Source organism: Eriocheir sinensis, chromosome 20, assembly GCF_024679095.1.
Source record: "Eriocheir sinensis breed Jianghai 21 chromosome 20, ASM2467909v1, whole genome shotgun sequence".
NCBI lineage: Eukaryota > Metazoa > Arthropoda > Malacostraca > Decapoda > Varunidae > Eriocheir > Eriocheir sinensis.
Window position 1 is genome coordinate 19,690,131 of NC_066528.1, and position 14,459 is coordinate 19,704,589.

The 14,459-nt window shown below is 39.4% G+C and overlaps 1 protein-coding gene across 4 annotated transcripts in view; it reads left to right on the forward strand.

The window, feature by feature from the left end:
• LOC127001340 (nephrin-like) overlaps nt 1-14,459 on the forward strand; it is a 190,202-nt gene that overhangs the window by 87,185 nt on the left and 88,558 nt on the right. The gene's annotated exons all lie outside the window — the stretch shown is intronic.

The following is a 14,459-nucleotide window of genomic DNA, read 5'->3' on the forward strand; positions in this document are numbered from 1 at the left end:
TACAAACAGGAAATAAAGGAAAAAAGAGGAAAGAGAAGAGGGAAACAGAGCAAGAAATGATAAAAGGGAAAATACAAAATACAGAAAAATTTACAATACACAGAAAAAGGGAAGGAAAAAAAAGAGAAGAGAAAAACAGAAGAACGAAAAGAGAAATCACAGAAAAAATAAAAATACAGAGAAATACAAAATACAAAAATAAAACGATAAAAAAGATAAATCAGATTAAAAGATAAAAAAATACAGAGAAAAAAATTAAAATATAAAAGATTAAAAAAGAATAGAAGTTAAAAGCTGGAGAAAATTGTACAAAAAGTCTTTCATTAAGTATTTTTATTATAGTTTTTGTGAGTGTATATATATTCTCTCTCTCTCTCTCTCTCTCTCTCTCTCTCTCTCTCTCTCTCTCTCTCTCCCTTTTCTCCTTTCTTTCTTTCTTTATTTCCTTCCTTCCTTTCTTCCTCCTCTTCCTCCCTTTTCTTCATTCTTCTCTTCTTTCCCTTCTATTCTTCTAATCATCTCTCTCTCTCTCTCTCTCTCTCTCTCTCTCTCTCTTCCGCATTCCTGTCCTCACCTCGCTCGTAAAAATAGGAAATGACAAAAGAAAATGCATGAAAAGAAGCGAAAAATGAAGATAATTATATAAATCACCTCACATTAGTTATTTTTTACTAAAGCTTTTTGTGAGTGAATCTGTTTTTTCTCTTTTCTTTTTCCACTTTTTTCTTTTCTTTCTTCTTTCTCCTCCTCATTATTATTTTCGTTTTTTCATTTTTTTTATTTTTTTTCTATCTTGTTATCTGATATTACCTCTGTTATTTTTTTCCTTCACTCCCTCCTTCTTCCTTTCTTTGTTTCTCTCTTTGTTTGTTTGTTTGTTTCTTTCTTTCTTTCTTTGTTTCTTTGTTTCGTTGTTTTTTTCTTTCTTAATTTCTCTTTCTTTTTCTTTCTTTTTTTCTTTCTTTGTTTCTTTCTTTCCTTTCCTTTTCTTTCTTTCTTTGTTTCTTTCCTTCTTTGTTTCTCTTTCTTGCTTTCTTCCCTTTACAGTTTTATCCTTTTTCGTGACTATTTCTTTACATTTTCCTTTATAATTTACACTCCTTTTTCTACTTCCTCTTTTTTTAATTTAGTAGATGATTGATCGAGATATTCTATTAACATTACTATCATCAAGGAAGGAGAACAGAGGGAAGGAAGGAAGGAAGGAAGGAAGGAAGGTAGATAGGCAGGTGATAGAACGAGAACACATTGGCATCTATCTATCTATCTATGTATCTATCTACCTCCATCTCTCTCCCACTTTCTCTTTCTGTAACACGCAAGAGTAGGCAGGTAAGGGTCAGAGAGCGGCCAGGTGCGTCGACGTCAATTAGTGTGGGAATTACAGGTATCTCATTATTATTATTATTATTACTATTATTGTTGTAGAGGAAGGTCAGCCATAGAATTCTACCAAACCATCACACGGTACAGTTATTACCAACAACAACAACAACAACAACAACAACAGCCGAGCACCCGGGAACAGATTTTACCTTTGTACGGAAACTCATAACACTTAATTGCTTCCACGGCTCGGAAAAAAATATATCATGATAGAAAATAACATAAAAGAAATTACTATTATCATTATTATTATTATTATTATTATTATTATTATTATTATTATTATTACTACTATTGTATTTGCTCGTTCTCTCTCTCTCTCTCTCTCTCTCTCTCTCTCTCTCTCTCTCTCTCTCTCTCGACGGTAAAGTAGGGAGAAAAGACAAGAAAAAACAAGCAAAAGGTCACGAGAGAGAGAGAGAGAGAGAGAGAGAGAGAGAGAGAGAGAGAGAGAGAGAGAGAGAGAGAGAGAGAGAGAGAGAGAGAGAGAGAGAGAGAGAGAATGCAGCTCAGGGATAAAAAGTCGACGGTCCAATCTGCCCTCCTCGGCGTGTCCCTTGTCAGGTTATTGATAGCCGAAAAAAGTGAGTCCGAACCATTACCCTGTTGATACCTGGCGTGAGGGGATGTTCTCTCTCTCTCTCTCTCTCTCTCTCTCTCTCTCTCTCTCTCTCTCTCTCTCTCTCTCTCTCTCTCTCTTCTTCTCTTTTCTCGCTTTTCTTCGTCTTTCTTTCCTTTTGCTCCGTCTCTTTCTTCTTCTTCTTTATCTCTCTCTCTCTCTCTCTCTCTCTCTCTCTCTCTCTCTCTCTCTCTCTCTCTCTCTCTCTTCTTCTTCTTCTCTCTCTCTCTCTCTCTCTCTCTCTCTCTCTCTCTCTCTCTCTCTCTCTCTCTCTCTCTCTCTCTCTCTCTCTCTCTCTCTCTCTCTCTCTCTCTCTCTCTCTCTCTCTCTCTCTCATCGTCTTCGCCTTCTCTCCGTCTCTTCCTTTCTGCCTTACTATTCTAAAAACTTATCCGTGAACAAACAAATATATAAATAGGAGGATGAATTAACCTGAGAAAACAAAACAATAGCTTGGAATTCACTAAGATATCGAGGCACAGAAACACAAAAGGTAACATACAAAAAACAACTATCGAGACTAACCAAAATATACACAACATAAGATAAAACATATCAGAAACAAATAAAATTATAAAAATAAATCTATACAAGGCCGATATATTAGATGACGTACACACAAGTAATTAAACTGTAGATACAATAGAACTATCAACGAAAATAACAAATAATTCACACACCTGTTCTGGAGACGCCTGTGTTTTGTTCCTCCTTGGTGTGGTGTAAATGTGTGTGTGTGTAGGTCTCAGGGTATGGAGAGGAGAGGGGGGAGGAAAGGGGGAGGAAGGAGAGGCGGTGGTGGAGAGAGAGAGAGAGAGAGAGAGAGAGAGAGAGAGAGAGTATAAGTGGTAGTCGCGGGGTTATCCACAAGACGCAACACGCACGAGAGAGAGAGAGAGAGAGAGAGAGAGAGAGAGAGAGAGAGAGAGAGAGAGAACTGACATGACACAGAGAGCACAAGGGAATAAGCAGATAGACCGACAGGCTGACTGACAGGGAACACAAACAACAACAGACAGATATAGACTCATGAAAAAAACAAGACACAAAAACACATTATAGAAAGACGAAAAACAAAAGAGAAACGGAAAGGAAGACATTGAGAGTACAAACACACATAGATACAGAATAAAGAAGGGAATAGAGGAGAGTGAAAGATGAAATAGAGAAAGATGGAATAAAGATCAACGAAAAGGGAGACAAGGAAAGTACATACGAGCACAGAGACGATAAAAGAAAGAAAGGTAAATAAATGATAAAGAAATACAAGATGGAAAGAGAAATAAATAATAGACGTGAAGAATAAGAAAAAAACACTAGACACAAAAACACGTTATAGAAATACGAAAAACAAAAGAGAAGCGAAAAGGAAGACATTGAAAGTACAAACAGACTTAAATACAGAATAAAGAAAGAAGTAGAGGACAAAGAAAGATGAGATAGAGAAAGGTGGAATAAAAGTGAAGAATGAAGAATGAAGACAACAAAAGTACATTCGAACACACAGACACAGAATAAAAGAAAGAAAAGCAAAGAAATTATAAAGAAATACAGGATGGAGAGAAAGAGAATTAAATAATTGACGTAAAGGATAAAAAAAACACAGACATAGACACAAAATTAAAAGGAAAAATAAACCTATAAATAATAAAACAATAAATAAGATAAAGATAATAAAATATACAGATGACAAAGATACACAAGATAAAGAAGATACAAAAGAACAGAGACACAGACAGACGCACAGACGAACAAACACTTCCCGGGCACACAGACACTAGAGAGAGAGAGAGAGAGAGAGCGGTCACTGAACACTTGTGGGAAAAGGCTGTGTGTGTGCGTGCGTGTGTTCGCCCGCTAGTTTATTCATATGCAGGCTTCGGTACTGCTTCGCTTGGTGTGTCGGACACTCTCTCTCTCTCTCTCTCTCTCTCTCTCTCTCTCTCTCTCTCTTGGTAATACTTTTCCTAATATATATCCATTTATTTTATTTCCTCGTATCTACATAATAAACAGTTTCCTTTTTCTTATTTCTTTATCATATGCCAAACTACTTCAATATATTAAGTTTAAGAAGCAAAGGGGAGGTTTTAAACTCACAATTCCTTCGTAAATTCACTAATGCATGTCTTTTTGTGTGTTTTAGCCGTATAGAATTTACGTATAGGATCCAATCCTTCTCTTTGTACTAGTTTGTGTAAGGTAAAGGTTAGTCAGAGGAGCATCACGAGGAAAGAGTTCAGATTCCAAGACTGTGTGGTTCCGCGGACTCCCAACGTTCCCTTTCACTCACTATTTGAGCACGCAACATGGAGGCTCTTTTCTCCTCTTTCCTGGCGAGGGTTCGGTTCTGGGAAATACTGCTGTTTCCTTCCCTTCCCTTCCCTGCCCGCCTCCAGAAACCTGAGAGGAATGCCTTCAGTAAACTTTCCAGAGAGAGAGAGAGAGAGAGAGAGAGAGAGAGAGACGAATGTTACCTCCTCTTTCTCTTGCTTGCCTACAGATGGCGTTCGTGTCATAACATCTCCGTAAGTTACCCTGTACCGTACGATAGAAGAGTAAGCATCGCCCTATCCACTATTTATATAAAGAGAGCATTGAACACCTCGTCAGATACCTGTATTACTCAGAAACACGTATTTATGATGACGATAAGAAAGTATATGTGTGTTAAGTGTAGGTAAGGTTGAGTACTGGGTATATCTATAAGGCTGGAAGCGTTGGATAATACGGGGATAACTACATTCGGGCAGTCAGGGAGGGAAGGCAATGAATAGGGAAAGGAACTTGGTCAAAGAAACTATATAAAGAAAATGCGAAAATGAAGCTGTGTGATAAAGTTTTGATGCAGGAAGTAGTTGTTAGCGATTTTAATCTTCCAACTTTGCAATGGGATGAAGATAATTCTAGGTCTTCTCCCACTCTACTCCCCTGACCATATGAATGAACTCCTAATGTACTTTCCAGCATCTTATTGGGTTATGTACTGTTGTTTAGATGGGCTTGGATAGGCTGGCGCACTGGTTGATTAGACCTTTCCGTTCTTTGCCTGACGGTTCACTCTAGCATGGCTCATAGGGAAAGATCATCCAGGTAAGATATCCAGGTAAGAAAGAAAACGACACACGGACAACATATAACAGTGGATGAAAGGGGATGGAGGGGAGAGACAGCAGAATGGAGGCAGTTAATAAATTGTCCCTTCTCTTACCTTTTCTCGGCTGTGGTGTGTTATGCAAGCAGGAGACACGATGGATAATTTACAGTTTCACTCAACCAACGATTTTCTTAAGTGGTTCATGTTTTCTCTTGATAAATGTAGTGAATTGCATGATTTTGTACCTCACTATTATAGAAGGAGTCTTGAATGGCTAGCGTATGTATCCTGATCACTTTGAACACCATATCACTCGCTGGTCTTATAAATCCTCGGGCCGCGACATTCACTCTCTGTTGTTAATTTTGAACTGAGGTGAGAAGGCCGGGCAAATGACGTATAAGAGGCGTTACCTGAGGATGATAAATGTCGTACTCATCCCTAAGTATTTGCCTTTTTCGACTACTTAACGGCCACACCAACATCTGTAACAATACGCAATCATATCTATTTTTAATACCATAAATTATCAAGGTTTTTGTTGCGAGTTAACAGCATAAATCGACGTTCTTAAAGTTAGTCTGATTATCGTATTTTTGGAGTAATTATCGCGCATCTTTGAACTGAGGAAGGGAGGCCTAGGAAAATAAGGTGTTATCAGAGTGTTCTTATTGTCGTACTCTGTAGTTTGTATTTGTCGATATCTAACCCCAAACTATCGCGCACGAACCCATAAAAATATCGAATCACACTTACCATCAAAACCGTTTATTACTGATACGTTTATTGAGTGTGAAAACGCTAAATCGACATTCCTTAAGCTGGTTTGATTACCGTATGTTTTGGATACTTATCGTGCACCTGACAATGCTGGGCAGTCTCCGCAACACCGCTAAATTCAAATCGCCAGTTCGTCTCTCGTGCGGTGTGTCTGGCGGCCGTGTCCTAAGCTTCTCTCTCGCCCTCTCATCACTGCCTAAGCGAAGTCCATTGAGCGGTTTAGATAGAGGTAAGCACAGTGATTACTTCTTCCTGGATTACGGGATATGAGTTCATTGGGGGAAATTTATATTAGTGAGGAACTGACCCCTTTTTTTTTAATTAAGGGTTCAGTAAGAGGAGGTGGGTTAGTGGTGAAGGAACAGGAGGGAGAGAAGGAAAGACAGAAAAGTGTACATTTGTGTTGTGTAGGTTCGTTGACTGTACGGTACATGCCCCCCCCCCCCCCCTCTTTGTATCTGTGAAAAGTGTGTGTGTGTGTGTGTGTGTTTGAGAGAGAGAGAGACTATTTGCTTGTTTTCTTCCCTGTTTGCTTGCCCAGGACGTTGCGGTAATGTTTTTATTATGATTTCTATACGTCAACGTGTGTGTGTGTGTGTGTGTGTGTGTGTGTGTGTGTGTGGTCTATGCATAGTCTACCCTTAAAACAACAACTATTATGACGTCACTACCATGCTCTTCTTTCCTCAATAACTTCTTTCTCGGGTAAGTTTTCGGGCAGCAGAGAGATAGGAGGAGAGCAGCTTGTCATATCTTTCCCCTGTGCAAAGATATGAACCTCGAGTGAACTAGTTAACTGCCTCGCTCGGTGATTTGTTGCCCCTATGACCGTCTCACCAGTGTTGCCAAATGCCGCTAGCTTCTAATACACGAGGACTTGGGTGTAATTAATTCACCGCCCTCATTTAGGTTAGTTTTGAGCAGCATTCACTGTAATATAATGTAATAAGCTGCTGAAATAAACTAAGGGAGGAAAGGATTGGGATAGAAGATAAGGGAGTGTTGAGTTATAAGGTAAGGAAAGAGAAGGATTGGTAAAGAGAGGAATATAGAAAGAACAGGATTTAGAAGAGGGAGAAAAGAACGATAGATGAGACATAATAGGGATTTGAGTAAAAGATAATGACGTGTTAAGTTATAAGGAAAGGGAATAGAAGGATAGGTAAAGAGCGGAATATAGAAAGAATAGGATATAGAAGAGGGAGAAAAGAACGGTAGATGAGACATAATAGGGAGGAAAAGAAGGGAAATAAGAGAAAGAAAGAGAGAATAAAGAAAAGGGGTCAAGGGAGGAGAAAAGTGAAGGGGGAAGAGGTTTAAAGAAGAGATAGAAAAAGAAAAAAGAGGAAAACAGGAGGAAAATGAGAGAAATAAAAAAAAGAAGAGAAAAGAAACAATGGAAGAGAAAAAGAGATAGGAGAAAGAGGTTTAAAGGTCGAGAGAGAGAGAGAGAGAGAGAGAGAGAGAGAGAGAGAGAGAGAGAGAGAGAGAGAGAGAAACAGGATGAAAATAAGACAAATAAAAGAAGAATAGAGAAAAGAACCAATGGAAGAGATAAAGAGAGAGAGAGAGAGAGAGAGAGAGAGAGAGAGAGAGATTTGCAACGGCCGTCGGGGATCTTTCCATCGGCGCGAACTTATGAGCCGCAAATATATGAATCGCATCCATCAAATAAGTCGCGGGTTTAATTAAATTACAAACGCACCCGGCCCCCTCTCCCCCCCGCACCTCCCCTCCCCCCCCCTACCTCTGATATCCACGGCCGCCTCTTCTAAATCTGAAAGCGCTTTAGACTTATGGGACCGTAAATAATTAATGGAAAGCGGAGTATTTGCATTAACGTGACATTATATTGGGCGCGTGGATTGGCGTCGCCGGGTGGACATTTTTTTTGTTTTGTTTTGTTTGTCAAGCTTGTGAAGGAAAGATATTAGGAAGGAGATGCTGATTGTGTGCTGAGGATATGAGAGAGAGTTGGTTGTTTTGTTTACATAGAGAGGAAATGGGGTTGTCTACGTTTTTCATATACATAAGAAAGTCAGTTATTTTTTTTGTATATATGTAGAGGAAATTGATTTTTTATTTATTTTTTTATTCTTTTTATTCTTATTTTATTTATTCATTTATTTATTTTATTTTATTTTATTCTATTTTTTTTTTGTGTGTGTGTGTTTAGAGAAAAAGAGAGGTAAGGAAATATATATTGTGAAAGATATATTTATTTCTATATTAAGGATAATGTTTTGTTTATCTTTGTTTACTGAGGAAATGGAAATTTACTGTATATAGACGAAATTAAAGCGTTTTATATCATAGCATTAACGAAGAGGTTATTTTGTGCATATATTAGAAGTGCAAGATTTTTTTTCCAGTGTACAGAAGAAATGAGAGATATTTTAGTATATATTTAAGATAATGTGATGAAAGGCTAGTTACGTAAATGAGAGAGAGGATTTTGAAGATGTAGATTACGTTAGTATTGGAAGAGAGAGAAATAGATAGACAGATTTAGCATTGTAAGGAAGTATAGTGCCAGGGAAAACTTGCATATATATGAGAACGGAATTTGATAAAGGGTTGACTATTTATAAAACAGAGAAATATGATAAAGGCGATTTTTTTATAGATAATTGAAAGAAATGGTTTAACAATGGATTCTACTACTACTACTACTACTACTACTACTACTACTACTACTACTACTACTACTACTACTACTACTATTACTACTACCACTACTACTACTACAACTACTACTACAACCTCTATATTCCCATTTTCTGTGTATGAGTGCGTGCGTGCGTGTGTGTGTGTGTTTACCTGGCAGAATATAATCACGTCTGTTTGTCTACCTGTTTGTTTGTTTGTTTGTTTGTTTGTTTGTGTGTTTATTTGCATGTCCGGCAGCGTTGTTGTCCTATGTTTAATTTTCTACTTCCTGTGAAAATGTATGTATGTCGTGTGTGTGTGTGTGTGTGTGTGTGTGTATTGTTGCTTCTGTGTCTATCTGTTTATCTATTTGTCTGTCCTTATGTATCTATCTATGTATCGTTAACTCATCAACCTATACATTACTCCTTATCTCCATCTATCTATCTTTCCATCTATATGTATGTCTATCTACCACTCTATCTTTATCTATCTCTTTCTATTTCTCTTTGTCTCTCTTTCTATCTCTCTCTCTATCTGTCTATCTTTCTATCTATCCATGAATTCACACACCAATATCTTACACCATTCACATTTTATCCTCGTCTCTTATTCTTTCCTTCCTTTCCTCGGCCTTTTCAGTCCCTCGCCTAACTAACAAACCCTTTCAAGACTTCGGCCCCGGGAATGTTTTAACGATAAATATTAGACGAAGCAAAGTAAGCAAGCGAAGGGACAGGGACAGAGCAAACAGGGAGGGAGGAAGGAAGGAAAGGAGAAGGGAAAGGAGGAATCTGGGTTACGAAAAGACAGGTATCAGACAGTTATGGATAAATGAGAGGAGGGAGGGAGGTTAGGTTAGGTTAGAGAGAGAGAGAGAGAGAGAGAGAGAGAGAGAGAGAGAGAGAGAGAGAGAGAGAGAGAGAGAGAGAGAGAGAGAATGTGTTTGCTAGTTCATGCATTCGAGAAAATAATCATGAGACGTGTGTGTGTGTGTGTGTGTGTGTGTATCCCTCAACCAATTAATGTATACACCACGTCGCCTCTGCACACACTCGCCTCCTTTCTTTATTTTTTTAACTGATGTCATTATTCAGCACGCAAAGGTCAGTTTAATCCAACTAAAACATGTTCCTTATTCTTAGCTACGTTGATACTGTGAGCTCTTCCTTCCTCGGGCATTCACTTAAGATCAATTCCGACAGTCTTAGCAAACCAACTCCCTTTTCTTACCCTGAGATTTTAACCCGGTAGCAGCGACGGGCCAAATAAATTATGTGGCTTTATAATATACCAGTGTCGGGCCAAATTCTTGCCTTGGCATAAACCCCAAAAATAGAGGATACATAAACTGATCACAAATGCATTAATACATATAATATACTAATGGTTGGCGTGAGTGATGATTTTTTCTCATTAATTTGCTTAGAGGGGTCCTTAAGAAACATGATCACCGCAGCTACTGGGTTAATGGGCTGCTTTTTCGTGTTTTAATGTTTACGTTAATCATATCAATTATCCCAATTTACGATCTTTCAATTATTTTTCACGTTTTCCGTTTTTACGCTTTTCATGATTGTTGTTCCCTTAAGAGTTATCAATTGATCACTTATAATGGTTTAATGAGTATATCTAACCTATTAACTGTCTTCGTAGTATTCTTTATGGCGCAAGTTTGTCAAGAAAATAATAATAATCGAAGTAATATATGTGGAATTTGAACGAAGATGAAAACAAGCTGCCTACCTCTATTCAATCTCTCATATCAGTGTTTTTCTACATATGTTTTCAATCCAAACTTCCTATATTGTTTATCTTATATCATTAACAGTACAATCAAACTTCCTTTTTGCATCTTAATAATCGAATGGTACAATCTAACTTTCTTTTTTCATATTTTATTAGGACAAAACCGCCATCGACCTTCTTTTAGGCATCTTGGAGTATAATCTAACTTCCTTTATCATTTTATATCTCCTTAAAAAATAAAAAATAAATTCAACCGTATATAAAACTGTCAAAGTTCACCCATAACCAGCTTCCGTGTCGACCTTTCACGCCTGGAAATAGATCACATTGTCATTTCACCCTCTCGTGTCCTCCCATACAAAACGCGTTGATTAAGCATTTCAAAGGAGGCGAGACACAGAGAGCTCCGGTTAATCAGCGCCCACTTGCTTCCGTACATAGAAAGGGCGCGAGGATGAGTCTGCTAATCTGCCGGTAGTGAATTAATCCCGTGTTGTACCGAGTCTTTGTATAGGCGAGGCGGAGGGTTCGAGTTTCAGCTGTTAATTAGTTCACGGGTTCAAGTTACCATCTGTCTTTGATGACCTGACGTCGCCACCTGCTTATCCTGCCTCTCGTATGTGTATTCTATCCAGTACTTATCCTATACATGTTCGTTACTTGTGATATACAGGTTAGACAGACAGACAGACAGACAGATAGACAGATAAATAGATGAAGAAATAGGCAGACAGACAGATAGACAGATAAATAGGTGAGGAAATAGACAGACAGACAGATAGACAGATATTTAGATGAAGAAAGACAGACGAAGACACACACACACACACACACACACACACACACACACACACACACACACACACACACACACACAGAAAGACAGAGAAACGTTCGTAAGAGTCTTCCATTCTCTATCCATCGGCCGTGAATTTCTTTTCCCGACCGTTCCTAAAAGTTGAAAATTAGATTGCCTCTCCGTCCCCGCCGCGCCGACACGCACGCACACGCAGAACACGCACACACGACAAACACGTACACGCAAAACACACACACACACACACACATACACAATACACACATACTCGTACACTTCTGCACCGCCTTCAGACAGACTTCACACCTTGCATCCATTTTTTATCTTATTCCGTTTCTAATTCGTCTGTTCTAAGAGCTGGGTTTTGAGAGCACCCTTGTATCACTGTTTTTCCTTTCCTTTCCTTTACCTCAAAAACAAACACCAAAACACACACGGATTTGAGACTAAAACTTCCCGTCTATTTCATTTTTATCTTTTTGCGCTTTCATCCAATCTCCCATCATGTATCTGTTCCTCCTTTTGTCTTCTCTTATACTCTGAAAACAACAATAAAACACACATTTACACATACGCTTCTGCCTGCATTCGCCACGACGTTTCCACCCATAACACAAGTCGCCTACGAACCCATTCACCGCCTCTAACGTGCGCGGCGTTCGTGGAGCGGGGAAAGGAATGATTTGCATGTGTTCAGTCTCGTGTTTGTCAGGCCAGCCGGACGGTAGCCAGCAGCCGTGGGGAGCCTTGCCTTGCCTTGCCTTGCCTTGCCTGCCTGGCCGTCCTGCGCTGGCCGGCAATAGTTGAAGTGCTGAATCTGTTGGTTGTGAGGAGCATGCGAGAGGGATGGAGGGATGGATGGGAGAGGGTGAGAGACGAGAGGATGAGAAGGATGGGACGGCGAGGAAGATGGAATGAGGGAAATATGAGAAGGAGAAGAGAGAGGAAAAGAGAGAAATAAAAGAAGATAAAAGAGGAGATAGGAAAAGTTGGATGCTTAAGAGAGAAGCAGAGAGAGGCGAATAGAAGGGAAGGGAAAGGCGAAAAAGAGAGGGAAGAAGGAATAGAAGAAGAGAAAAGGGATAGGGAAAAGAGGAGATAGAGAAGGTTGGATGTTAGAAAAGAATAGAGAGGCGCGGAAAAGGAAATAGGGAAGGGAAACAAAGAATGAAAGAATGAGATAGAAGAAGAGAAGGAGGAGGAGGAGGAGGAGGAGACCAAAAGAAAGGAGTAAGGAAAACTTCACAATAAAGAGAGAAAGAGGAAAAGGAAACAAAAAGGATAGGAAAAGATTGAATAGAAGAGAAGAATAGAAAGAGAAAGGAAAAGAGAGAAAGAGGAGGAACAGGAGAATGAAAGAGGGAGGGATAGTGAAAAGGAGAGAGAGAAAGTGAAGGAAACAAGAGAAAAGAGAAGAACAGAGAAACGAAGAGGGAGGTGGAGAGGAAGAAGGGAAGAGAGAGAGAACAAGAGAAACAGGTGAAAGAGGAGAACATTGTGGGAATAAGGAGAAAGGGAAGATAGAATGACCAAAAAAGAGAATGAGGGAAACAGGAGAAGAGGGAGATGAAGGAGGAGTAGATGAAAGGGACTGAAGAAGGGAAGGAGGTGAAAGGGAAGAAGGAGGAGATAGAGAAAATAAAAGGTTGAATTGAGATTGGTTGAAAAGTAGACGAAGCGGAAAGAGGGAAGGAGGGGAAAGGAAGAGAGCAATGGAAGGAAGAAGAGGAAGAAGAAGAAGAAGAGGAGGAAGAAACAAAACAGAAGGGAAAAGGAAAAAGAAAAAAAAGAGTTAAATTCGATTCGACAAGGAGCGTGAAAAATAAAGAATGGAAGAGAAAAAGAAGAAAGAGGAGGAGGAGGAGGAGGAGGAGGAGGAGGAAAAGAAAGGAAAAAAGAATTAGTGTTCACGTTAAAAGGTGTGTAAAGGAAAGAGGAAAAGAGGAAAAAAACAGGAAAACACACACACACACACACACACACACACACACACACACACACACACAACGACCCCACTGAACCAAAGACAACCAAAAATGTGTAACGAGAGAAAGAAAAGAAAGAAAGAAAGAAAGAAAGAAAGAAAGGAGAACGTGTCTGTTAGCTGAATGGAAGGCAAAACTAAAGAAAAAAGAAAAAAATAGTGAAAGAAATTAAAGAAATAACAGAAAGAGACAAAAAAACGTAGATAGAAGAGGAATAAAGAAGAGAGAGAGAGAGAGAGAGAGAGAGAGACAGACAGACAGACAGACAGACAGACAGACAGACAGACAGACAGACAGAGACAGACAGACAGACAGACAGACAGAGAGAGAGAGAGAGAGAGAGAGAGAGAGAGAGAGAGAGAGAGAGAGAGAGAGAGAACAAAAAGAAAGAAAAACGAACCATAACCTGATAAAAAAAGCGCATTTAGGAGATGAAGAGAGAGAGAGAGAGAACTTGAAAAAAGAGGAAAATATATAAATCGTAAAAATAAAACAAGTGTAGGTTTATCTGGTAACATTGAACATCAAGGGTACACAGAGGAGGTGGTAAGACTGTCGAGGCAGCCTTTAGGAACCATGGCGAATAGAAAGGAACACACATTTGTACAACAGGCATACTCAGGACACCTCTCCTCCCGAAATTGACCTCTCTTTCGGCCACCTCTTCTGATTCTTAGGAGCAGCGAGTAGCGGGCTTTTTTTTTATTATTGTTTCCTTCTTTTTGTGCCCTTGAGCTGTCTCCTTTGTTGCGAAAAAAAAGGAAGGCACAGACGAACACCTGGCTGATATATTACTACTCAAAAATAGCAGTAAGGAAAGTAAGAAAATAAAAGAAAGGAAAAGTTACTTGACAAAAAACTCTGGAGGGAAAGACAGCGAGTTCAGAAGATTAAAACACAAGTGCAAAATCAGTGAAAAAAAAAGCCAAGTGAAAACTGAAGAAGCACGAGAACATTGACATTGAATGAAGAGAAAATCCGGGACCCGTTGCAAAGGCGTATCCCGGGACCATACCTGATCTGAACTCCCGCAAGAGGACTCTGGTGGCGGGGTTCACGGGCCTGATTCTGACAACTTGAGAGGCGTTTTAATGTGCCGGAGTACTTGTTGGGGGTGAAGCGGAGGGAGGGAGGGAGTGAGGAAGTGTTGTGTGTGTCTCTCTCTCTCTCTCTCTCTCTCTCTCTCTCTCTCTCTCTCTCTCTCTCTCTCCAATTGCATAACTTATATATATTTCGAAGTTACCGATTCCACGACGCTTCCCTTCCCTCGCTCCCTCGCTCCCTCTCGTTCTCTGTTGCTCAAAGTTCGTGATAAATATTCGCTAGTTACCTTCTCCTCCTCTCTTCCCCTTCCTCCTCCTCCTCCTTCTCCTTCTC